Genomic DNA, 27,770 nt, shown 5'->3' with positions numbered 1-27,770 from the left:
GTTATGTAGGCTTTGATTGTATTGGGACCACTTAGACTCCTATATATAGAAAGGAGGTATTTTCATTTGTATCATCCAAGAATTGTTCATTTATGTAATGTAAAGGAGGTTGCCCCCTCGAAGAGGCTGAATTCTAAGGCGTGGATCTCTCTTTTCTATCTTTTTGTGAGCTGGTTTCATAACAGAAGGTGCCCCACAGAGACAACCGAGGAAATAGGGATAGAACGAATGCCACCAACCACCACGGGGGCACCCTTAAAATGGCCACCGCCAACAAAATGGATGAAGCCGCAGAAAAAAGCCAAGACATCTAAATGGGATGGAGGAATGACTACATTGACTGAGGGCGACCTAGGTGACATAGGGGACATAGTCCGTGAAGTCACCTGGGAAGCAATAGACAAGGCCATGTCAGAGTAATAGATTGTGTTGGGGGCACTCTACGTGCAGATACAGGAACTTGGGACATGGGCATCGCAGCCAGGAACCATCGCTACTCAGGGAGGTATGGATATGTCAGCCACTGAGCACCTGTTAAAGGCCCAAATGGCTCATACTATCATGATCCCAGCAGGAGCATTAATAACAAAAAATGCAGCAGACAAAGCTGTGGTGGGCCGGCTTACGGGGCTTGGATCAAATTTGGCTTCCCTCCCACGCGGAAGCTTGTACCAACTCCAAGATAGCACCATGATGGAGCTCCGCGCCAGGGAAGGACGCACGGAATAGGTCCTCAACAAACAAAGAATCAATATAGAACAACTAAGCCTCCAATTGGACGAAGATGTTGCACAGATTCAATAGTTGGAGCAACTGGTAGGAGAAGCATGTGCGTGGGCCCCTGAGCTGGAGATTGCGGCTGAGTTGCCTATTGGCGACCGAATCCACAAGCTGGCTAGTGGGTTTCATGAAGCAAAGGAGGAGGCCGCGAGGATTCAGTTGGATCTCAGCTTGAAGATTGTAGCACTGAAACTGCAGGTACAACCTTCGACACCCCTAGAGGTCACCAAGCAGCACCGAGGCATCGTTAAAGCCGGGTGGGAAACGATCACACGCGCCATGAAGGAGTGCATCGAATTGTTGGATCAGTCGCTTATTACGCTCAATTCACTCCAGGAAGATCCAACCTTACAACAACTAGAAATGAAGGCCAGGGAGCTCCAACAAGCCTACGATAATGTTAGAGGAACCACGTAGATGGTTGTTATTACACAACACTTGGCCAAGATGAGGGAGGCCCAGGCCCTAAAGATACAAGCTGATGCTACTCGACAGAAGGAAGCAGTGCTTAAAGAACATCCTCATCCATTGCTTGATGAGGCATTCGTGGTTTCCACCACTATCGAGCATAAGGTAGCACACATGTACGCAAAATATGCACCTGGCGAAGTAGCTGAAACAGAGACTGAGGTGTCGGTGGCCCATGTCGAACAGGTACAGCAGATGGCAAAAGAGTTTGTTGCAAGTACGAGTGAAGCATAGAAGTTGCTGACTAACCACTGCACGAAGATTGTCACACCCACCGAGTGACTCTGGACGAGTCACGATGATAGTGTTGGGGGACTGTTGGGTAGCGAAGGCCTTGCGTAACGGTTTTGGGGCTCAAAGCCCAGAATTTTGGGTAAAGGTATGGTAAAGTCTCCGTAAGATGCGCGGAGCGTGAAATGTAAAGAGTCAAGTCAAAGGGTTGTCCACCCAAAGATGACGTAAAATGAGTGGGCCTGTCCATGATCCGCGAGCCATGGAAATTTTTGGGAAGTATTCTTTTGATCTAGAATGTAATGGGTTTATGAGGCAAGAAGTCTTATAGTGTGTATAAGTCTGAGTCAAGGGACTTGGTAGAGAGAAAGAGGCTCTGCAGCTGTGTGCGTAGGGGCCTGGTAGAGTCCGCAGCTGTGTGCGCAGACCCCTGCAGCTGAGTGCGCAAGGCAGATCTAGTTGTCTGAAAGGAAGATCAATAAAGATAATAATTTTTGAATCATTTTGTGGTTCTTTGCGGATCTGTGTATTGGTTATTTTATGTATGATCTGTATATGGGTTTAGATCTTTCTTTATAATTACGCGTACTGGTTATCTTTATTAAATGTTTGCTTAAAGACCGTATGAAGTAGATCTGATCTGTTACAAACTCAGTAATAATTAATATTAAGGATTTATCTTGTTTCGGATCTACATGAGAGCAGACTAGTGCAAAGCTATAGAATGGTTGGCAAACCCTCCAAACCACATCAAGACATCCCAAGGGTGCAGAAACCTGGTTCCAACACGCTCCCGAGTTACCTCGGGTGAGACCTCAATCCAAGCTCCGTGGGCTATTGCCGAAAGGGCTGGTATCCAACAAGTTGCTACCGAGGGTTTATAGCCGAGAAACCCAGATCAGTGGTGCAGTTGCATAGACGATCAGAATATGGGGCATCTTGGCATCGACAGAAGGATTTATAGGAGGGAAATCGAGACTCAGAGGGAGTCAAATCAAGAACTTCCAGGAGGGAAGTAGAAGAGAATCATAGCACTACACAGAGTAAGAGACCAAGATGGGCTAGATAGAGCATCAAACTTCGCAGTCTGGAAGGCCAGAATCTTATCCGTACTTGACATAAATCGTGTCAAGCACTTCGCCTTGAAGACAATAGTTATCCCAGTCAACCCAAATGATAACGACAAATATGAGGAGGCAATGGTGAGGGCCAAGAGCATCATGCTTGATGGGGTCAAGTACCATGTAGTACCACACATTTTCGAGAAGGAAACAACATATGAGATGTGGGAGGCCCTCAAGAAATTGTACCAGCATACTTCTATGCAGAGAAAAATGTTACTAAAAAATTAGTTGAGGTCGTGTCAGATGAAGAAGGGAGAAATGATTGACACCTTCCTAAGAGGACTAAATGACATTCGAGATCCATTGACTGCTATAGAAGCCACGCCAAATTAGGAATTGATGGTGAGGATAGCCCTGAATGATGTCTAAGAAGACAGGGAGGTATTTGTCCAGAGTATACTAGGCAGAGGGACACTTCCACCTTGGGATGAGATATGGTTGACTCTTTGCCAAGAAGAGATCAGATAGGAGTCAAAGGCAGGAAGCAGCAGTAAGGGGATCAAAGTCAAGTAGGAGGAGAAAGATGTCGCCCTAGCATTTGAGGGAAAGCAAGAAAAGTGGAAGAAGAAGGATCTCTCCAAGATCAAGTGCTTCCACTATGGGGAGCTGGGTCATTATGCGACCCAATTTCCAAGGAAGAAGAGTAAGGGAGAGTCTTCTGAGACTATGGCAGCACCAACAAGGGAAGAGAAGGAAGTGTTGACAGATGATGACTGGGCCATCAGTGTACACGCACCACTTGAGTGAAAGTGGGGAGACATCAAGCTGTAGTCAAGAGGACAACAGGCGATGAGGGGCAGGATCCTCGAGGTTCCCAGCCTCTTTAATTAGACCTTGCTATGGGAGCCCCGAAGAGGAGTCGCAGGATTGGCTGATGTGGGTAGAGACGGATGCGGATGAAGCGGAAGAGAGAGTTGCAATGCAGGATTCCTAGGACAACGTGAGGCTAGTAGGTTGCACAGTGCGAGAGGCATGGGAGTTTTGCACCAGCGTAGGATGGAACAAAGAGGTGTGCAACGATGCGAGATGCAGGGAGTTCTTGCAACAGCACAGAGGTTAGAGAGGGAGCACTTGTCAGTGGTACAGGGAGCTTCAGCATCAGGAGGGTCTCTATCTTGATAGAGAGATCAGAGTTGGGAGATTAGTTACTTACTTCTCAGTAATTGAGTTGCAATGCAGCAGTGAGTAGCACAATGCAACATGATTAGAGGAGTTCTAGTGCAGATGCAATGTTGGGAGAAAGGACCAGCGGTAGCACGGATGCATAGGGAGTTGCAGTATGGATGCAGCAATGGAAGTGGCAAGGCCATGGGTAGCAGTACAGGATGCAGCAATGCAGAGCATGCTGGGAAGCAAGCCTAGAATTAGGACAACGACCGATGTTGGATGATCAGGGTGATATTCAGTGAGGAGTATTGCAAGAGGACAATCCTTGCTAAGAGGGAGTTTTTATTTGGGGTAGCATCAGATGTGTTCTAGCCACGAAATTTGGTGGAGACGTTGGGGCACATGAGATCTCCAATACCTAGAAAGCATTTGGGCAGATTCTAGATAGTTGAGGAGATATTAAAATAATTAATATTTTTAATGGAGTCCCTAAGTCTAAACTTAGGGAAATTAAAATATTAAAGTGGATTAATATGAAACTGTGTTAGAATGGTCCAAAAGACATGGATCAAGCCAGATCTAATCTTAGTCATTGATTAGGGACTTAATCTCGGTCATTGATGTGTGAACAAGAAAAGTATAAGAGGAGGCTTGAGGGTCACTTAGAGAACACACCAGAGTGATCAGTCATTCTATTCTCTAGAGCGGGGTTTGCTAAGAGAGATACAATTAGTGATCAGAGTTGCAACTGAGAGGAATTGAGTACATAGAGACATATATGTAGAGATAGTGCCAAGAGAGCAATGCAGGAGCTAGAGAGAGTGTCGCAATAGCAGCCAGGGCTCACGCAGGGCCATGCAAAGGCAACCAGGAGTTGCGCAGTGCTTCAAAGAGGCCAGCGTTGATGACACTGAGGGCCAAAAGGCTAATGCAGGGCCTCTTGAGGGTGATGTAGACCCATTCAGGGTGTCACAAGGGCAACGCTAGGCAAAGAGAGGATGATGTAGTCCAGAAAGGTAGATGTTGGGATTTCTCGGGCAGATTGGAGCTGAGGAGCTGCCAGAAGGTTTATCCGGGGTTTCAGCCGGGACAATTCTCTCAAACTATGAGGTATTACTGCAAGGGAAATTCTCTATTGGGTAAGCCATATTTGGCACCCAGATTGTACTCTAAAATTACTTAATAAGAAAACCCTCAGATAGCTACACTGGTTTTCCCACAGTGGATTTTTTCGGGGAAATTGGTCCAAAAATAACAGGGTCATTTGGTGTGATTTTTTGTTTCATTCAGTTGTTGATATGTAATATGTTGAGCATGCACTAGTGTTTATTTTCAGTATTTACATTGTAAATATCTTATTAAGTAACTGAACAAGTAGGTAGGAATAAATCAGATAAAGTGCATGGAGGGTTTCTAACTGGTAGACTTAGAGACTTAAACAAACTGTTGGAGCACTTTTTTCATCTTCTTATCATCGCTACATGCTTCTTCCAATAATTCTTCTATTTCATGCTCTACAGCCTTCTGTAGTAATGTTGCCTCCTGCTGTCGAAGCTCCTGGAACTTCTCATCTACTGTCTGGTAGAGTTGAAGGGCCTCGTCCTACCAAGGATGAGTCTTTTCTATCAATTTTTTCTCTTCCCATTTCAACTCTTCAATCCTCTTCTATAACACCTTCACTTCATTGATCTTTGCGATCTTCTACAATATAGGAAATGTCTTCGCAGCTTCTCGAATTTCCTCTAACTGTCATTATTTTTGTTGCATCTCCTAATCTAGTTTCAGAAAATTTGGATCTTCCTGCAGTGAATTCCCAACCTTCATACTCTCATCTAGTAGTTTGTTATATCCACTAATGCTGCATAGCTGCTAACTATGATTAACTTTAATTCATCCTCCCTCTGGTCTCTTACTTCATGTGGCATAGTTGGTTGCATCTTCAATTCTAGCTCACTGAATTTTATCTCATACTCAAAATGTAACGCGACAACTTTGTCTTTCTACTCCTCGATTGCAAGGCCGAGCCTTGCTACCTTTTCTTCTGTCGATTCCCCTTCATACACCTCTATGTCTGGAATTCCCTTACATGTTGTTTCTACTACGTCTTTCAGCTATTGATATTATTTTTCTATCTAATCTCTCTCTTGTATTATCTGGTCAAGCTTTTGTGACAACACAACTCACACCTTTTCCAGCTATATGTTGAGTTTCGATGTGAGCTCTTCCCTTAGATTAATTCCTCAGTAATCTCTTCATGCAACTTATGTAACCTTGGTAGTGACACTACTGCGATGTTCATTTTTATATGTGTCCACTCCTTGGCCTGCTGCTAAATTTCTGTTGATTCAAACTGTAGAGCCCCTGAAGGTATCTATGTCAGCCTCGCTACAAGGGTAGGCACAATCAACCTTCCTTCTATAATCCTTCCCTGTATTTGTGTAGGTTGTCTAACTGATAATGCCAGAAGATTCAACTCCACAATCCTTACCTGCACACCTGCGATAAGATAATCATAGTGATATTCCACTCAATTCCAAGATTTCACGGTGATCTCCTAAACCTTATCTCTAATTTGGTCCAAGTCTCCCTCAATGAAACCATTGGTGTGATCTCCTTTGAATTATCCGCCTTATGCTTCTTTCTGGCCTTGGTGGAAGCTTCACCTTGGCTCTTCCTTTTCTCTACAGAAAATTTCTCTGTTTCTGCCTTCTCTGTCTGCTTCGTCATATGCTCACCTCTTTTAGGGTCTTCCACATGTTCTTTGTCATGGTGTCCTTCTTCATCATATTCTTATTCCTCTTCCTTTGCTTCCTTCTCCTCATATATGACTGCCTTTGCCATGGTGCAAAGTGTCGAACTCTTCTTCTTCTGTTATGTTGTCTCCCACCTCCTCCACTGGATTCATTCAATCTGCGGGCCATTTTTATATTACTTCCATCAGATCCTCCTCTCTGGTATGGCAATACATACCATTTCTTCTTCATGTCTCTCTACGCCTGAATTTGTATTTTATGGAAATCCAACTTGAACCTCACCACGGGGTTGTATTGTTTGTGTAAACTTGGTGAGAGGTGTGAATACTGGTTCACAAGCATGTGCAAATCCACCTAGTATAATATGAAAAGGATTTTGTCTTCCCGGGCTCACAATGATTAAGTAGTATGTCACCGTGAAGCATACCTTGTAGCCTCACAAACATCTATAGGCACTGAAGGGTACTTTGTATCCTCTGGATCCCTCCGTGGTAATAGTGTGATAACTAAAATCAACCAGGAATAGTGAAAAGGGGTACCTTTTTCCTATAATTCGTGGCAGTCATCCAAGAATTCTTTTCATAAGTATGCAGCCCATTTATACTGGACTCCATTTGTGCATTGCGCAGCTAAATCCACCACCAGCACAGGGACTTCATTTGCATGACACTTCCTCATAATCTTACTAGCCAGAATATGTGCCATGAAGCGGACTGCTTGGTCTCTAATAGAGTTTATGTCATAGCCCCTATTTCCTTTTAGCAACCCATACTTCTGCTTCATTTTTTCTACCAAGGCACACACCTCCACGAGGTTCCTCGCTTGGTATGGTAGTTTTGTGATTCTCTAGATCATCATTTGGTCTATGGGGATTTTTCCCCCATCCATAATTATCTCTCTAATTGGCACACACATGCTGGGTTCACTAAACTACTATTGAAGTGAGGTACATTCAACATGTTGAGTAGCCCTGACTGCGCCAACCTATTTTCCCACTGTTGTGGTTCCAACCTCGTCACCCTGATGTCTGGGTAGTGAACCTGTTGTAAGTACCAGTCCAACATGAACTGTGGGTACTCCGTTCGGTCATTAAAATCATTGTCTGTAAACTTTAGCTGCTAAATATTCCCCAAAATCTCACCTTCAAATGACACATCCTCTGACAAAAGTGTTGTGAATGTCCCATACTTCAAATCTTTAGCATCCTTTACTAGTTTGGAGGTTTGGCGAGTGCATAACTGAGATGAATGTTGCACCACCTTTCCCTGCCCGAGTTTCCTGCACTTCTTCTTCAATGTTAACCTACTGAGGTTTCATCTAAGGCTTCACAAGTTTGGAAGGTTTCTTGTCCTACTTTTTCTTGGTTATTACTACCTTGGGTTGCTTTTGCCTCGGCGATGTCTGCAACTTTTGTGGTGGCGGTGCTGCTACTAAGCATGTTGCTTCTACGAGTGGTGCTACTGGTGATGCTCCAAGTGTATCATCTGTTGTTGTGGTAGCTACTTCCTTAACTCCTAAACCTTTCCCGTTAACTATTCACACAAATGCTTCCGTTGATAGGATATTCATGCAAAAAATATCTGCAACTACTTCACACTATTACTCTCTCAAACTCTGTATTCAATAAAGCTCTTAATCGGTGTAGGAGTCAGCTATTTATAACAATTCCAGCCTTCAAACGTCATCATTAGATTTGATTTTGTTCATATTTTGTCATTAAATGTGTATCTATCCATAAATTCTATCAATATGTCATCTGAAATGTGACTTTACGCATGTCTTTTCCCTTTTAATGGTCATATTTCTACTTTTTCACTGGGCTTTGATATGTTCCCTATTGTTGTGCACCTCTGTCTTATGTTGCGGATTCCTGTGAACTTTGACATATTCCTAATTGTAGTGAATTACTTTCTTCATTGAAGTTCTCTCTAAAATGTAGTTTATAGTCTAGTGTCCACTTTCAATTGCATGTGACACTAATACTTTCATTCTTTCTTCTTTAGGGCGAAGCTGTAAGGACAGGGTTGTCCCTATATAACTTCAATCTACTGCCATTCACTTTTCCTTGAATTAATTCTCCATTTAACTTTGCTAACTTTATTGCGCCTCCATCAATAATATACTTAATAACATATGGGCTTAACTAGTGCGTTTTGAATTTCCCTAGAAATTTCGCAAACTTATTGTCATAAAGTTGAAGAAGGCCTCCTACCTGAAACTTCTTTTGCTTAATGTGCCTATCATGCCAAGTTTTTTATCTTGGTTTTTGCACTTGTTGATGAAATCCTACTAAAATTTTGTCTTCTTCCAGAGCCAGTAACTGCAAATTTATTTCTTCTATTATGTCTGGGTCTGCCATATTTGTAAAAGCCACAATTGTTAGGCTAGTGATAATGTATTCCATGGGAAACACAACTTATTATCCATAAAATAACCTAAAGGGTGTCTAACCTAGCAACTTTTTGTATGTAGTCCTATAAGCCCATAATATTGTTGGAATTCTAAGATCCCAGTCATTGCTATTCACATTACATACCTTGTTTAGTGCATTATCCAAAATTTTATTGAATGCCTCCACAGTTCGATTTTCCTAAGGATGATAAGGAGTGCTCTTTTGGTGGTAAACTTGAAATTCCTAAGTTAATGCTTCAATTGTCTTGTTCAGGAAATATGACCCTTGGTCACTCATCAATATCTTTGGGCACCCAAATCTAGACAGTATGTATTCCAAGATGAACTTTGTAGCAATTTATGCACTGCAATCCTTCATTGGTTGTGCTTCGGCCCACCTTGGAAAATAATCAATTGCAATGATTATATACCTCACACCAGTCCTTTTCCTTGGTGGATTGATTGGTCCAACAAAATCAATAGCCCATTTTCCAAAAGCCTGCAAAGTTACTTGTGGAACTAGTGGCATCTCATCTCTCCTTGAAGGTTTTTCCTGTTCTTTGGCAGTTATCACAACTTCGACAATACTCCTTTGCATCTTTGTGTAGTGTAGGCCACCATTGTATTGCTCTTAACATTTTCTACGCAGCATCTTTCCCGACATAATGTCCACCAACTGCATAACTATGATCTTCTGTTCAAATAATCTTCCTTTCATGCTCTAGAACATACTTGTGCAACATTTTCATCTGGTCCCATTTTATACAAATGTTCTACTATCAGTGAAAAATATGTTGCCTTAACCACCAATTGTCTCTTCTGCTGTGTAATGTATTTTGAAGGAGCCATCCACGAGGTTAAGAACTGAATAAGATCAGTGAAGTGATCACATTCTATCATGATTGTAATTATATGTGCATGATTAGGTGCTCCAAAAATAACACAAAATTCAAAGTTTTTGGATCGATGTGGAACCTGAATGACCGTGTATTGCTCGTCATCCTGAATCTAATGCAACTTGTTTTGCATGAAATGGACTCTGTCTGCTCCCAGAAAAGTATTTTGTTTGTTTTCATAAACAAGTGAATTAAAAAAAAAATGTAGACATCCCAGTCAGCAGTCCATACTACTGATGTGGCAATGACTAGGCATGCCTACATGGCAAGCTGACTGTGCATGTGACTGTTTACCTCCGGCGAATTGGATGGTGCTAAGTGACATGATGTTATTGGTTCTGATTTGGGTGTTTTTTATTGGTTGGTTAGTGGCCAACCACAGGCTGCCACGTGGCCCAGCCAGGGGCCACCACGTGGCAGCCCGAGGGCCACCAAAAATCAGGTTAAGGTCCATGCAGCAGCGGTGGGGGTCAAACCTGTGACCTCTAAAATACAAGTCCAAATCATTAACAATATGCCATACTTTTAATTCTTATTATATATGGTATGTGACACATATTTAAAACTTACATTTAGCACCATTCAGAATAGGGGCCAACCCCCATGGGCTGGCCCTTTTCCCAATTGGTGCTAAACGTTAGTTTTAAATATGTGTTGCATACCACATATAATAAGAAATAAACATATGGATATTGGCTTTGGCTTGGACTTGGAGTTTGGAGGTCGTAGGTTCGACCCTCACCACTGCTACTCGGACCTTAACTTGATTTTTGGTGGCCCTTGAGCTGCCACATGGCAGCCTATGGTTGGCCACTAACTAACTAATAAAAAAACCAATTCAAAACCAATAATATTGTTCCACGTGGCAAATTTTGCAAAGGTAAACAGTCGCATGCACAGTCACCAAGCCATGAGACATGCCTAGTCAGTGCCATGTCACCAGTACGGAATGTTGACTAGGTTGTCTGCATTTTTTTTAACTCACCTTTTTAGGAAAATGAACAGAACATGTTTACAGAGTCCTTTTCACGTGAAACAAGTAGCGCGAGATTCAGGATGATGAGCACTATGCAGCCGTTCAGGTTCCACACCAATCTGACAACTTTAAATTTTGATCTATTTTTTGAGCACTTGATCATTCCTCCCCACTGCAAGCTTTTGGACCCCAAAATATCAATTTCATTTGTTGAGAAGGTGAGGGTACAGTTACATCACCTTTCTAATCTTGATCCATTTGTCTTTGGAAGGATTTGTTCCATTGAGCCCCACATGAAGGTAATCCACATTCCCTTGTTTTTAAGACCTTTTTCTTCTGTCAAGAATGGTGTCTTGTTGTAGTTCAGCAAGGTATTCAAGAGAGAAATATTCAATGGAGGGAATTTGAACATTTTCGCCTTGATCTTAAATCAATTGAGGCTCATACAAACTTAAAATTTCCACATTAACAACAACATAAATTTGTGCATTGTCACCAATCTTTTCCAAAATTCTGAATGGACCATATCTAATTGGTTTTAGATTTTTACCTTCTTCCTAGAGCCCTTCTTTGCTAATGTGAAGCCAAAATTCATCACCGACTCAAAACTTGTGATCTACCTGATGCTTGTCGTGTCTTTCTTTGTACTTTCCTTGGATCTTTTCCAGCTGTTCTTTAACTCTTTGGTGTACCAATTGGATTTGTTAAATCAACTTCTTGCTTTGTCTATGTCACTATGACCATTAATAGAAACATCCTTTCTAATAATGAAATCCGAAGGAGACTTAGAGAAGTTGGTGAGCACCAGTATTGCAGCAATAATGCTGCAACTCCTAGGCTTCCTAATTTACTTTTATCAACCCGGTAGTTCGTAACAAACTTGGAAGCGACGGTGCTGTATGCACAAGTACTAGTTCTTATTGCATGCTATCAGTTGGTCAGCTGGCGCAAGATCGCTAAGAGCTCAAGCCAACTTCTATGGATTCCAGAAGAAGCTCTATATGAGATGAAAGAAAGGAAAGCTTACTCTACAAAGGCTACTCTACTTGCAGAAAGGAGAAGAAGACTGAAATGTAAGGTAAACCTAACAAACCCTAACTAACCAACTAATCCTACTTTTGCAGAAAGAGAGATACGAACCATGAAATGAATGCCACTACATAATCTAGGAAGTAAACAACATCTACTCAAGCTATCTCTAGAAGAAAATGAGGAAAAAAACATCTTTTTGGATTTTTATGTATTTTCAGGTGAAATTGTCATGCATGTAATTTATTTGTTTGTGAATGTGGCAGTGATCAGGTGGTGATGGAGGGCGACTTTGGAGTTTGCAGAGGTGTAGGAAGGTATGGATGGGTCCTAGGAGGTCCGAGGTGGCCTTCTGGAGGCTTTTCTAGCAATCGGACTTTAAAAAGACACCTACAGGAAAATATACAGGAGGCTACAGGGGATCTACAGGAGGTCTATAGGAGGATGCCGAGAGCCGTTTTGGAGGTTTTGAAGGTGGGAAAGTGGGTGGAAAGGGTAGCTGAAGGCTAGGGTGATGTGTTAAGGTTTCTAGGGTTCATCAAGAAGGATCAGGAAAGAGAAATATGGTTGGACTTGTTCAAGGAAAGAGAGGAAATTTGATGAGGAAAGTGCAGAAAACTAAGGCAGATTTGTGAGGGACTTTGGGTGACCTGTGGAACATAGATCAAAGAGAAATGGTGCTAGCTGATTGGATGACTTATTGTGAGAGGAGGATTGCTGCAAGAGAATTGAAACTCACATCATGAGATTAAGCAAGCAAGGAAACTAGCTACATAAAAAAAAGAGAACTTTGCATCAAGCTAGTCTAAATTATGATCTAGGAAAGTAAATGCTAAAAAATGATACATGGAAAGAAAGCATGGAAGGAAATTACAAAGACAGAAATGAGCTTGGTGAAATAGATCTACAACAAAAAAATTAACCTTCTAACAAACTTTGACACTAGAAATCCTATGGAAAAGACAAATCTGTGTTTTTTTTTTGTGGCAGCAAGACGGTCTTAGCCTCAGTTTATGGTCCCAGAGGGAGGAAAGGAGGCCAAGGCTTTGTTGATGGCCTTTTTGTATCTTTTTCCTATCACTGTTCAACCTGCTACAACAAACTGAAATGGAAACATCCTTTTAAATCACCAAAAGAAACCTATTCTTAACTAAGAAAGAAATCTATCTAACAGCAACTAATTCATAAACAGAAACAAAGCATATAAGTACAAAACAAGAGGAAATTGGTTGCTTGGATTGGGCCCTAACCCAAGAGATTCATCCCTCTGAGGTAACTCAGTGCTAGCTTGAATAATATCTCATCTTCATTTTCAAAATAATAATAGGATTAGATGAAATTTTCAACAAAAGTAAGCTCGAAGTTGAGCAGAGCAAAGCTACAGAAAAAATTCAAAAATTTGACTAACTTCCAACACCCTAATGAGGCCCTAGACCTCTCTACTTATACAACTGAAGCTCCCAACAACTTCCTTAAAATCAGGGAGGCTTGGCTCCCAAAACTTGAGATAAACAGAAGTTATCCTCCACTTGCTCAGCTGCCTCTTTCGTGCATTAATGTGGCTGCTTGTGCTCCGAGTTGCATGATGGAGAATTCGAAGTGGGGAGTCATAAATGAGGGGGATACCCTCCTATAAATCATCTCCCTTTTCTTCTTCGAATATTTTCTACCAAATGTCCATTAAATCTTTGACTTTGTCTCCAAAATTGACCAAAAATCTGCGTTAAGCACACATTAGACTCCATGGCATAATGGCCAACCCAACTCACTCTATTAGCATAAATATAATCAAAAAACATGTAATAAACTGATGAGAATGGTGGATTAAGTTAGGCGGAAAAATCAGGCCATATAATTACCCATTTATGGGGCTCATCGGAAGTATCCCAAACATGCTTCAAATGACGATGTTTGAGTTGAAGAGTGCTTGGCCCGATTGTAAGCATGTTGAATGTAGTGAAAACATTCATCTGAAAACTTAGGTTGCTTGTTGAAATACCCACGAATAATATGTATCATGGTTCTATTCACCACCTCTATTTGACCATCTATTTGCAGATGAAATGTTGTACTCTTTTTCAATTTGGTGTCCATGAATCCCCACAAGCTTGAACAAAAATTCCCAACAAAGTGATAATCTCAATCACTAATAATGGATGTGCGCAATCCAAAATGTACCCATACATCCTGAAAGAATAACTGAGTAGTTTGTTGAACTATAACTTTTTTTTAAATGGCATCAAAATACACATTTTTTTGAACCTATCCACAACTACATACAAATAATCATGACCCATTTTTGACAATGGAAGACCTCTTACAAAATTCATAGAAAAACTCTCCCGTGGTTGTGAAGGTACCATAAGTGGTGTATATAATCCTAAATTCCTATTGCTAGGATTACTGACTGCACATAATGAACATCCTTTAATAAAACGTGACACACTTTCAAGCATATGACGCTAATAAAAATACCTCTCTAGATGTGTCACCATCTTACTTACACCAAAATGACCAGCAATAAGAGAAGTATGTGCCTCCCTTATGATGTTGACTCTTTCTCCCCATGGAATGCAAATCTTACCAAGATGGTACAACACGTTATCGTGCAAATGATAATCCAATTCCTCTACTTGGTTACCTTGACTCAATCTATCACAAGCATCTTGAAAGTCATTGTCTAATCCATACTGCTCAATAATATAACTTTCATGAAAAACATAATTATGCTTGAGTAAAGTAGCACTAATAATAGGCCTTGAAATCATATCAAAGACTTTATTGTAGATATATTTCTTATACCTTATTACCAAGTGGAATTTTTGAAGAAAACCCATCCATCGGAAGTGCCTTGATTGCTACAACTTAGATTGAGATTACAAGTATTGCAATGGCTAATGATCAATGTGAATGATTATTTCCTTACCCATCAAGTAGTGTTTCCACTTTTTCACACTTTTCACCAATGCATACAATTCCTTGTCATATGTAGGATAATTAATCACTATACAATTGAAAGTTTCTGAATGAAAATAGATAGGCTTACCATGTTGCATGAGGACTGCACCCATGGCATAGTCACTAGCACCAGTCTAGACCTCAAATGACTGTTTCAAGTCTGGAAGTGCAAGTACTGGGGTTGTACTGATCTTTTCCTTCAATGCATCAAAGGCCTTTTTTTGTTTTCCTCCCCACTAAAATACCTTTTTCACACTAGTCAATGAATGTAAAGGAGCTGCTATAGAAGAAAAATTAGCAATGAATTTCGTCCAATATTGGGTTGCTCCCAAGAAAATTCTTACCTATGTAATTAGCTTCAGCCCTAACCAATTCAAAATGACATCAAACTTGGAGGGATCTATTTTCAACTCACCTCCTCCAACAATATGACCCAAATAAACTAAAGAAGTTTTTCCAAAATCACACTTTGACATATTTAAATACAATTGTTCTTGCTTTAAGACATCAAGTACTTTTTCTTACATGCATGACATGTTCATCATGAGATTTACTGAAAATTACGATTTCATATAAGTAGACTATAAAATACTCATCAATAGATGGCCTCGACACATCATTCATCACATGCATGAAAGCAACAAGAACATTACATAAACCAAAAGGCACAACTAGCCATTCAAACAAATCTTATTTTGTCTTGAATGTTGTCTTCCAAATGTCTCCTTCAGCAATTCTAATTTGATGGTATCTACTCCTTAAGTCCAACTTAGTAAAATACTTTTCATCTTTCAATCGATCAAGTAAATCATCTATTCTATGCAGTGGGTAATGGTTCTTTACCGTAATCTTGCTCAATGCACAAAATTCCACACACATGCGCCATGTTCCATCCTTCTTTGGCACAAAAACAATCAATGACCCACATGGAAAAGAACTTGTCTTGTTGCTCCCTTTATATAATAACTCTTGATTTATTTTTTTAATTTATGCACTTTCCATCACTGACATCTTGTACATGCCAATGTTAGGAAGGGGAAAATATTGTTGCAATTGTATTTCATGTTGGATTCCTCTCTTGGGAGGTAATCATTTCAGTTCCTAAAACATCTCATCATATTGGATCATATTGGTTAATAGCATCAACCTTGAAAAGATTTTTTTATCCAAATTTTTTCAAACTTTGGCAACTAGCATGAAAGATTCGAATATGGAGAGAGCTACGATGGTGGAAACCGTGGCTCGAAGCGGTGCGAGGAAGGGACACATAGTTGCAGGAACTGTAAATGCCTCCTTGATGGATCCTCTAGGTACGATCCCAGACAAATAGATTTTCCAGAGAATCCCAACTCAGGACCTCGGGACCCAAAATAACCCTCGGTATCATCTGTTTGGCTACAAACAATCCGTCCAAGGCAGAGCTCTGTCATCTGATAGCTACGATGCCCGATCCGGCGATTGGAAAGGTGAGCTCATCACTGATGGATTGATCAATATCAGGCCCAAAGCCGAGCACCCTATCAACCTCGGAAAAACCGCCTCTGCCACATGCATGTATAGGAATATAGTCATCAAGGAGATCGGCCAAAAGCGCAGCCCAGATCTGAGGCTCCAGACCTCTGGGGCAGACGTGAGGCAGAAGGAAAAACTGAACGCAGACGGAGTCGAAGCAAGTAGACCTCAAGGCATCATTTCCGCGGTAAGGGCACTTCCGTTTTTTATATATCCTCCCTATATACCTGATCTTGTACAAGATGTTTCTACAGGGCTGATTTATAGATCTGGATTGAGCATCCTGACCATGGAAGGTGGTCAGATGCTCAAATCCACCATTGAACCATCAGATCAAAATTTCAGAAGAACTAGAAACCCTCAAAAAACCCAGATCTGTGGGCACAGGATACCAGTAACCCAGGGAATAGATCAATGGCAACCTCATATATATGCACAAATCCCGGAGAGGCGGACTTCACACAGCTCATCTTAAAAGCTACGGAAGGTAGAAGTTACTGCGTGAGGTTATGGAGGGGCAGCAGTATCTTGGAACTATGGAATAAAATTCAAAATCTGCTCGGCATCCCAGAACAAGGGTAGAACTTGATCTACAAGGGGCGCAGTTTACAAGACCACTACACTCTCCAGGACTACAGTATAACCATATATTCAACCATCATCATTAACCTTCGCCTGCGAGGATGATGCTCCAGAACTAGCTCAAAGAATATAAACTCCAAGAACATAGGCTCCTTAAAGGATGCGGTGAAGGGTAAGGGGAAAGCACAAGTCAATTCAGCAACAAACCTTGTTCTTCCTGGGCCCTACATAGTCCAAAAAAAACCTAAGAATCATGTGCTCACCATTGAAATGCCTAAGGTAAATGATTTATACTTAGATCTATTTTCTCACTCTGTTATCTGTAGATTCAATGGTTACTAGCCCAAATTAGGTGATTTGCACCACTGGATCCATACCACCTGGACACCAAACTGTGAAATCTACTTATGCCCTAAGGGGTTCTTTATAGTAAGATTCAACACAGAATAGGAAAAGGAACTCATCCTTAATAAGGGGCCATGGTTCTGGGGCAACGCAGGGCTCTACATCACTCCATGGTTTCCAGATTTCGACGCCAACACAATGGTGGTATCAAAGATACCAGTCTAGGTGAAGTTGCATAACCTCTCGTTACACTTCTGGCATCACAAGGTCTTAATAGCATTAGGGAACACCTTGGGGAAATTTCTAAATATTGATGAGGACAAACTGACAAAGGGAATTTTTACCTTCACCAGAATATGTGTCGAAGTCGATCTCAGCCAGGGACTATTGGAAAGCATAATACTGAATTTCAACAACACACAGTGGCTACAATCACTAGATTACGAAAACACAGCTTTTCGATGTCGAGGATGCTTACAAATAGGCCACCTTATTAGTGCTTGCCCATAGGCAAGAAACACCCCCAATCAGAAAAAGCAGCAACAGAGGAAGCCTAAAGGATGGCAAAACACAGTACCATTGGATGAAGAAGAAGAGGTAACAAATACCACAGATTACAAAATAGAAAAGGATGAACAAGGAAACCAGCCCAACATGCAAAGGAAAGAGGAAGCTCCCAACAACCCTCTGCAAAAACAAGACCTCCAAATAACAGGAATTGAAACATCCGGCAACAAGAGAACTCATGGATCTGAAGAATCAGAGTCGGACAAGGAATCTCCCATAACAATAACAGAAAATCAGCTCTCCTTAGTAACCACCACCCCCAACTCTGGGGGATGGCGAAAGGTGGAGAAAAAGAAAGGGAGAAGAGTATAGTTTTCACTTCATTTTTTATTCTTTTGGTTTCTGTGAAAAACGGATCATTATCATTGCATATGCTTCTGCATCTACAAAATGTAATTTTATCTTATGAATAAAATTACGACCTTTTATACGGGAAAAAAAAAAACCTCAACCTTGAAAAGCTTCATTATCAATATCATTCTTGGGTTTTCTCATTAGAAGCACAAAATTCTTGTTGGAATTCACTAGTCTTTTCATCTCCCTTGCATTTACAAGTGAAAGATTTAGTTTCTTGCTATGGGCTCTTATAGTGTATTCAACTCCATGTTTGAAAAAACAATATTTTTTTCATGTCTATGGAAGGTAACTTTTCTTTCATTAAGATACGAGCTGCCCAAAACTATACCACATATGTCTAATGGCACAATATCAAGTTCCACTTCATCTATGAAATTTTCAGTAATGGCAAATTTCGGTCTACACTTTCTAGTTACCTGCAATTGTGCATTGTCACACACCCATCCTAATGGATATGGCTTATGATGTGGAATGCTTTCTAAGTTTAGACTTTTGACAATGCTTTTAGAGATGAAATTGGCTTGAGAGGCACTATAAAAAAGATTATAATTTTTTCTATGTTTTGAGATTACCCTTATGTGAAAATGTTTTATCCTCTTCTTTTCCTTTGGAGTTTCATTGTGTAAATTTGAAATACTAGTGCTAGCAATGGATTCTTTTCATGTTATCCCCATGGATGTGATTTTAGTTTGATCACCTGAATCGGATCCCAAATCCTATTGAGTTGTTGCAGCTCTCCTTTTCTTTGCCTTGTGGTTGAATTTATTTGGTTTCTTCTAAGGATGAAGCTTCCAAAAATGATCTTCATCATGACCCTATTTGGAACAATGCTTGCATGTTATTTTCTCTTTGTCCTTCTTAATGAATTCATTTTTATTCTCTTTCCCTTTGAAAACATTTTCTTTCCCTTTACCCTTAAACGGATTTTACCACCCAACACATATTTCATTAAATTTGGAATTAAACAATGGATCTAGAATTTCAAAGTACCCATAAAACTCAATTCTTGCAATCTTCTTGTAATATAATTTTTCCAATTTTAATGAAATATGTGTTACCCCCTTCTGGAGTATTTTTCCCTCTTGCCTCAAGATGAGTAGTTTGCACACAAACCTCATCTAGATTATTGGGATTAAACATAAGGATATTATGCCTAAGGTAACTATGTAAACCCCCTATATACTTCAGAAATGTGTCTGGTGATTGCAAATCTACACCTAGCATTAGAGACCTTCTTCTAAATTCTTGAGTTTAGTCTTGCACATTTTGACATTTAAGTTATCTAAAGTTATGCCAATTCATAATGTATTTATGCATATATGATAGAGAGTAAAATTGTCTTTTAATTGTAGCAATGAAATTAGACCAAGAAATTGAGATATTACCATGTTTTTTTTTATCTCTTCTTGTGTCTTGGCTTCCCACCATACTAGTGTTGCACCCTCCATTCTCAAGGAAGCTAGCTAAATCTTTATGTCATCATCTTGAATGTTTTGAATTCTGCAATAGACCTCCAACTGGAAAACCCAATTGTCAAGATTATCTGCATTCACTTCATTATTATACATGTGCAGTTCAAATTTAACATCAAGTTTTAAGAGGGGTGTTTTACCAATTCCTTTTGAGGTATGTTGATAAGTATGAGTAAGGGTTCTATTAGTGGAAGAGGGTGAAGATACCTGTGAAGATGAAGATGAAGATGATGATGGAGATGGTGGAGGTTTATCTCCATTTCCATTAACTCCTCCTCCTAAAGAACCTTCTCCATTTGGAGGCTTGGAGTATTCACCCTATATTCTTGTATTCCTCTATTCATAGAGGACTTTTACCATCTCTGTCATATCAAAGAAAGCCTTCCTAAAAACCTTCTCATCCTTTGTCATATTTGTAGGCTCTCCCTCATGTAACCTGCTTACTGAAGCTTCAACTGCAATATGAGGTAGAACTGGTGGTGGATATTGTGGCAATCTTGCACTCCTTCTTCTTGACCCAACTTCAAGACCTTAAACTAGCTTCCCTTCTCCTCTCTTGAGCTTCAACCTTGTAAGCATCACATTCACTTGAAAACAATTAAATCTTCCTTGCACAAATAAAACCAAGAGCTTTGATCAGACCTTGGGTGCATGCCACCCAACATGACCACCAGCAGAGTGGAGTGGGGGCCTAGTCAGTGCAAGTAGGCCATTGGCCTTAACCCCAGGCACATGGCCTCCCACGTGGACCAAAAAATTGGAATTAAGGGCTTACTGGGTGAATTAATGCGCCCATAATTTTGCCTGGAATCCCGCGAATTTGGCAGCCAGTTAACACAATTCAGGGCAGGTTTGTATGACCAGTGCCAGATTTGGGGGAATTTGTAAAGCGAATAGTGAAAGAGCTAGGGAATTTCATAACTTCTTCATTCTTTTTACCAAATCAGGAGAAAAAAAAGGGTAGGAAAGCATTTTTAGGCATTCCAGAACCATTGGAATAGGTTTCAGAGCTATTGAAGCATTGTAAACAGATGTATTCATATTTTTTAGCATCATAGAGAGGGTCAAGCCATTGGAAGCTGGACCAAGGAGACGTAACCCAGGCGGGGTGAAATCTTTCACCATGTACTGTTGTGATAGTGTTTTGGTGATGTTCATGTCTGTTATATGATAATGTTCAGTCATTTTTTATGTTAATTTGTATATGAAATTTACATACAAACACTCAAAAACTCATGTTAAAACTTGCAATTAACCTCATGAACCCTTAAGCAATTTTAGATATTCTGAAGAGGAATTTAGCACAACAAAACTAATTTTCCCTTTCAAATCAACACATCAAGAAGATTATCCTCTATATTTATTAGTTCTTCTCCTGTCTCTAACCTTGACAAATGATGAGGTCCAACATTTACTCTTCTCAGCTTAACAACAACTTCAAAATCATACTCCTTAAATAATAATAGCCATCTCCAAATTCCTCCTCCTAAAACAAGCTTATTGACCAGGTACTTTAGTGCAGATTGGTCTGTGACCATCTTAAAATGTGATCCCAACAAATAATTTCTGAAGTTATGGAAAGCATATACCATATCTAGTCCTTCTCTTTCTGTAGTTGTATAGTTCTTTTCTACTTTAGACAGTTTCCTACTTTCAAAATCTATAGGGTGATCAATTTCTCCTGCACGAGATTGTGTCAGCACCACTCCTAAAGCTATGCATGAAGCATCCACATGAACATTAAATTTCTTATTCCAATATAGAAATACCAGTATATGAGCAGTGACCATCTTTTATTTTAGTGTGTCGAGGCTCTTTTGACATTCTTCATTCCATAGGAAAGTGACATCTTTCTTCAACAAATTTTCCATAAACGCAATAATCTGTGCATATCTTGTTTATTCAATTTAACGTTCTTATATTGTGAGCATAAATTATCGACTAGGGTAGGTAGACCGACGAAGTACAAGTGCACTGTATATGCTAGAAGTTATTTATGTCATTAAGGTGTTTAAGTTATGGTTAATGTCTAAATCTAGAATCAGTATGGAGATGATGTTACTGTCTATATTAGAGTATTATCCTTGAGATTTGTTAGTTGGATATTCTAAAATTAATCTTAATTAAATCAAACTTGTGGGATGGATGAATAGTGATCCTAACTCTACTCTGTTAAATTGTTTTTTATTATGCTTGGACTTTTATGATGCAGCCAAACTAGACTAACTATGAAATCATAACATGATATAAAGAAGTTCCACTTTATCGAATTAGAAAATGAATGATGCTTGAATTCAGTTTCTAACAAAAGACTGTCATTCTTAACTATTGCAGCTTCACTCAATACAAAAGTGAAAACAAGAACACGATTGATAAGCTACGAAATAACCAAACTGTGAAAGGAAATCACTGAACTATACTAGGTAGAAAGAAAATGAAATGATCAAGTTATGCTAGGTATAAAGAAAATGAAATTACTGATGCATATGTCAATTTAATCGCAAACTCCATTGGATTGCATCCTAAAACATAAAACAAAGCATCCATAATTTAATTCTAAGAAACCAAAGAAAATCTATTTGCAGTGAGTCAAAGACTTGATCTGCATGCAAGGGCCGTCCACGAAGCAGTCAGCAAATTTAATCAACACAACATGAAATGTATCAACCAAGATTTATTAATTGGAAAATAGTTTTAATAGGATGCTTTCAAAATTACATACAGCGGCGCACACTAAAACACAGAGCAACCATTGTTCTTATAACATTTTCTTAATTAACATCACGAGAAATTCAAGCCTAAGTATGTTGATGCCAATCCTTATCAAACCAAATCATATCGCTTAATCATCAATATTCTATTTCAAAAATAAAATCGATAATATTTCGTGAAACTAGGACTCTGTTCCAGCATATTATCTTGTAGTTGACTGTCATGGTTAACCGCGTTGCAGTGTGATTTTCTTGATGTATTGGTTCAAGTAAATAGGATGAAATCCATGAGGGGATCATTCTTCATCTACCCATATACTCCTTTGCTAAGCTGGCGCACTCAAACCCTGTCAACAACGGAAGTAGCTACAGATCTGTGGATTAGCTGCAAATCTATGGATTAGCTACAGAATCAGGTCAATTCCATAGCTAAATGCAAAAATTAATAAAAGAATAAGGTATATGGACAAAATATGAAAAAGAGGACATGTAAGTGCTTACGTTAACAAAAAATCATATTTATTTCATTTATTTAGATGATAGGGATAGGAAAAAGGAGGAAAGATGAGCAAAAAGGGTGTCAAGGTAAAGCCGTTCTTGGACTCTACATTCCCCCACACTGGAGGTTTTGTATGTCCTCATACAACTCAACATTGTCATTCTCCTGTACATTCTTTCTATCATATTTATGATTCACTTTCTTCTTCTCTTTGGCAACCACCGCCATTCTTGGTTTCTTCATGAGGATCTTATACTTTAGGTTGATGATTTCTCTTTGCATTTCCCTGTTTTCTTTCTTCAACTTCTTTTTCTTTTTGTACCATACACTTAAGTGAAGAATAAGGTTGTCACTTTTGGAAATTTGAATTCCATTATGTGCCTTCAGTGTCTGATTTTCATTTTTGAGGTATCTGTTTAATGTCTCTAGCTCAAAGATTTCTTGTTTTAAAACATTAGATGCTGAAGGTTCTTGTGGCTCATTAAATTGATTACTTCCTTCTCCTGGACTTTGGATTGACCCTTTAGTTGTTGCTTCCTTTGTCTCTAGTGATTCTATGTAATCATAAATTTCCTGTTGAACAGGATCAACTCCTAGACTATGTACTGGACTTCTTAGCGGTGAACTCAAGGGTGGTGGTGACACCCCTAGTGACAATTTCAGTGTTTCTCCTGGAGAGTCATCGAGATATTCAGTTTTCTCTTTTGACTCAAGATCGATATATTCTACAACTCCTAAAACTACTTTTTGTATTGTGTTCAATCTGGTACTTCTTCTTAAACCTGTAGTTGGAAATCCCTGAGTTTCCTTATCTTTAGCTTTTGGATTTTATTTCTAAGGATCTTGGTTTGGGATAAAATTTATGTTTTCTTATCGGCTTTCCTTCTTCTAAGATTCCCTTTTTTCATTTTCTACAAAATATCTACAATGGGTAGTTCATCCTCTGATAATTATTGTTGGGACTAGGGTTCCTGTTCTTTTACTGTTTCCATTTTTCTCTTCCTTCCTCTGAGGGTTCTACTACCACTTGACTGTTCAGGAATTTTCTCTTCAAAATGATTTCTTACTAGAAATGTTTTCCAATTATCACCTATACTGAGGAGGTGAAACTCAACCAAGATTTTTATCAATCCATGATGGTACATTTTATTGTATATAAACTGAATTTTGTTTTGAACTTTCATAGACATTTTCTTAAGACTATGCAAGAGGAAGTATGGAAGATTCATTTGATGCTCTTCAAGGAAATTCATAATTATCCTAATGTGGTGGAAAAACATGCATCCAAATTGACCTTCGCAGGTAATAAACTTTTGAAGTAAAAGGAGAAAATTTCTCCATTTACTTTTAAGGGCTGAACAAGGAATACCTTTTCTGAAGATGGTAGTGTCCATGTTTGGATTTTTCAAGAATATTTTCCAATCTTCCCCTTCAATTCCTATATTTTTGAACCACTTTTCTCCACTTCTAGGAAATTTCGTTTCTTCTGCAATCATGGACTCTGTTATGGTGAACTTGACATCTCCTATTTCAACCTCCATTCCATCAAAAGAATGTGCAAAAGTCTTTGTTACCTCCATGTGGAAACCATCAATTTTTTTCTATGAATTGTAACCACTGTACTTTCCGCAACAGCTCCCTGGTCTTAGGGTATCCTTCTAAGAACTTCTTTCCTATTAGTTCTGTTCAGACAATAATGCCCATGATGAAAGATGCTTTCTCTCAAGAACTATTTACTTGACAGGGAAAAATGGCATTGGTAGGGTTTTGTTTAGTGATGAAGAGAGATGGAGAGGTTGTATGAATTTGGAGAAATGAGAGAACGAGTGAATTATAATGAAGGCTTGTGGAAATGATTTGGCCATTGGGATGCATTAGATTCAATGATTTGGTGATTAAATCGATGGATTTGAAATGAGAATGAGGCAGGAATTAAAAAGGGTGGACTATAATGGATTTTACAAGCAACTATCACCCATGATTTGCAATTATTTCATTTTATTTCGGTAATGCTATGTCCACATAATTCACATATGTAATATATTAATCCTTATTGTAAAATTAAAATATTACATACCTTCAACTAATTTTCTAACCTTTATTTGTCCTTTGATATCTTCTGTAGGTACTTTGCACTTAAAAGGAGTAATTTATTCTTCAACTTGAGCCACCAAGTGTTCCTGTCAAATTGGCTACAGAAATCTTATTAAAGCTACAGAAACTTGTCCGAGCTGCAGAAAGTCACTAATTCTGTAGCTGAGATTTTTTTTATTTTAAAAGAAAGGGATACTTAGGAAAAAGGAATACATTTTTTTTGGAAGAAATGGTAAAGAGAGAAAATTTAAGGTGCCAACAAGAGTTGGTTTTCACTTTAAATTTTTTGTATAAGCATGCCAACAACATGTTGGTTTTCATGTTTATACATTTTTTTTAATATATATATATATATATATATATAGAGAGAGAGAGAGAGAGAGAGAGAGAGAGAATTCCTAAGGTGGAAAAGAAGAATTCTTCTCAGCCATCTTCAATTCTGAATTGTCTTGGAAAATTTTGACAAATTCTTCTTTTGTGAATGGCTTCTGTTAAATTCTAAGTCGATGTCCATTCACTAAAATAGGAATTTTCTCTTCATCAATAGTCATGATTCTAACTGCACCATTGTCAAAGACATTTTCAACTTCATAAGGTCCAAGCCAGTGAGTTTGGAATTTTCCTTGGAAATTTTTGAACTTTGAGTCGAAGAGTAATGCCCAATCTCCTAGATGAAATTTCCTTTCTTTAATGTACTTATCATGCCATCTAGATCTCTATTGTTGAAATAGTATGGTCTTCTGGAGGGCTTCTTATCTTATTTCATTAAGCTCATTGAGTTGTCCCATCCTTTGCTTTTGTGCTTTTGATAAGTCAAGATCGAGCTAGACTGTTGTTTTATAGGTCTAGATCTGGAACTCTATTGGAAGTAAGATCTGATTCCCATAAACAAGTTCATAGGGAGTATGTCCTGTAGTACTTCTCCATGTAGTTCTATAAGCCCACAAAGCTTTTGGAAGCTTTTCTGCCTAGTCCTTTCTATGTAAGTGTACAGCCTTGGTAATAGATTCTTCAATCACCTTATTTGTAGACTCAAGTTGTCCATTAGCTTGTGGATGGTATGGAGTGGATTTCCAATGCTTGATTTTGTACTTCTCCACAAGTTTCTGCACTAATTTGGATGTAAAATATGTCTCTTGATCTGTTACAATTTCTCTTGGAACACGAAAATGAGTAAAAATGTCCTAAAAAAGAAATGAAACTACATCATTTTCAGTAGCAGAAGGAAATGCTTTAGCTTATACCCATTTAGTGACATAATCTGTACATGACAAGATATATCTTTTTTGCTTTTAGGTGGATTGATTGGACCAACAAAATCTAGTGCCCATTTTTCAAATGGTTCAATGAGTACCTACAGCTATAATGGAATTTCATTTGAAAGAGTAATTTTGCCCATTCTCTGACAACTGTCACATATTCTAACATATTCCTTGGTATCCTTGAAAATGGAAGGCCAATAATATCGCAAAATTAGGACCTTATAAGCAGTTCTTTTGTGAGGAAAATGTCCTCCACGTGGTTCATCATGGCATGCTTTAAGTATTACCTGTATTTCACCTTCTCGAACACATCTTATGATGATGAGATATGGTCTTGTTTTATATAATTCGTCGTTTATCCATGAATAAGATGTGCTATTGTGAACTATCTTCCTCTTTTCTCTAAGAGACAAATGAAATGGTATTTTCCCTGTAGCTAAATAGTTAGCAATATCTTCATACCAAGGTGATTTAGTAGATATTGCAAAAAGATATTCATTAGGAAATTTATCCTCCACAGGTTGATCATTATTATCATTTTGAATTCTAGATAAAAAGTCAGCAATTGTATTTTGTTTTTTCCGGTATATCTAGAATGGTGATGTTGAATTATTGTAAAAATAAGAGCCATATGGTTATTCTTCCATTAGTGATTAGTTTATTCAACAGGTATCTAATGGCAGAGTGGTCTATGTGAACTACAGCTAAAAACGCCTTCTCAGTTACAATATAATTTAGCTCGGTTGGAGTTAAATTTTTACTGGTGTAATAGATTGCATAAGGAGTAAGGTCTTTTTTCCCTAACACAACTCCTAAGGCTGTATCTGAAGCATCAGTTGATATATGGAAAGTAAAATTCCAATTAGGTCCTTTTAAGATAGGTGCTTCATAAATTTTATTTTTCAAAGTTTCAAAGGAAGCTTGATAATCAAAATTCCAACTGAATTCACAGTATTTGGTCAGTAGTTTAAAGAGTGGAGATGCAATTTTTGTGAAGTTTTCTAGAAATCTTCTATAATATCCCGTAAAACCAAGAAAACTCCTAACTTCTCGTTGATAGTTTGGCACTGATAATTTAGAAATGACCTCGAATTTAGATGAGTCCACCTTAATTCCATCTCCTGAAATATGGTGACCTAAAACAATTCCTTCATTAAACATCATAAAACATTTCTCATGACTTAATGAAAGATTTGTTTCTTTACATCTTATTAAAAAAATTCTAAATTTTCAAGTGCTTTGTTAAAAGAATCTCCATATACTGTGAAACCATCCATATACACTTCCACAAAATCATGAATAAAATCAGAGACAATTCTGAGGACTGCTCTTCGGAATGTTGTCGGGGCATTGCATAATCAAAAGGGAAGTACTCAGTAAGCATAAGTTCCCCATGGACAGGTAAATTTGGTTTTATCTTGGTCTTCAGGTGCTACTTGAATCTGATTATATCCACTAAAACCATCCAAAAATGAAAATTACTTTTTCCCTCCTAATGTGTCCAAGACTTGGTCTATGAAAGGAAGTGGAAAGTGCTCTTTTAATGTTGCTTTATTCAATTCCCTGAAATTGATACATACTCTCCATTTCCCATTTTTATTTGGAACGATTACTAGGGGTGAAACCCACTAACTGTCTAATATTGGATAGATGAAA

The sequence above is a fragment of the Pinus tabuliformis genome, chromosome 1_1 (assembly GCF_031772625.1).
Source record: "Pinus tabuliformis cultivar Carrire ecotype Pingquan chromosome 1_1, CPIR1, whole genome shotgun sequence".
Classification (NCBI taxonomy): Eukaryota; Viridiplantae; Streptophyta; class Pinopsida; order Pinales; family Pinaceae; genus Pinus; species Pinus tabuliformis.
This window is presented reverse-complemented; position numbering follows the sequence as displayed.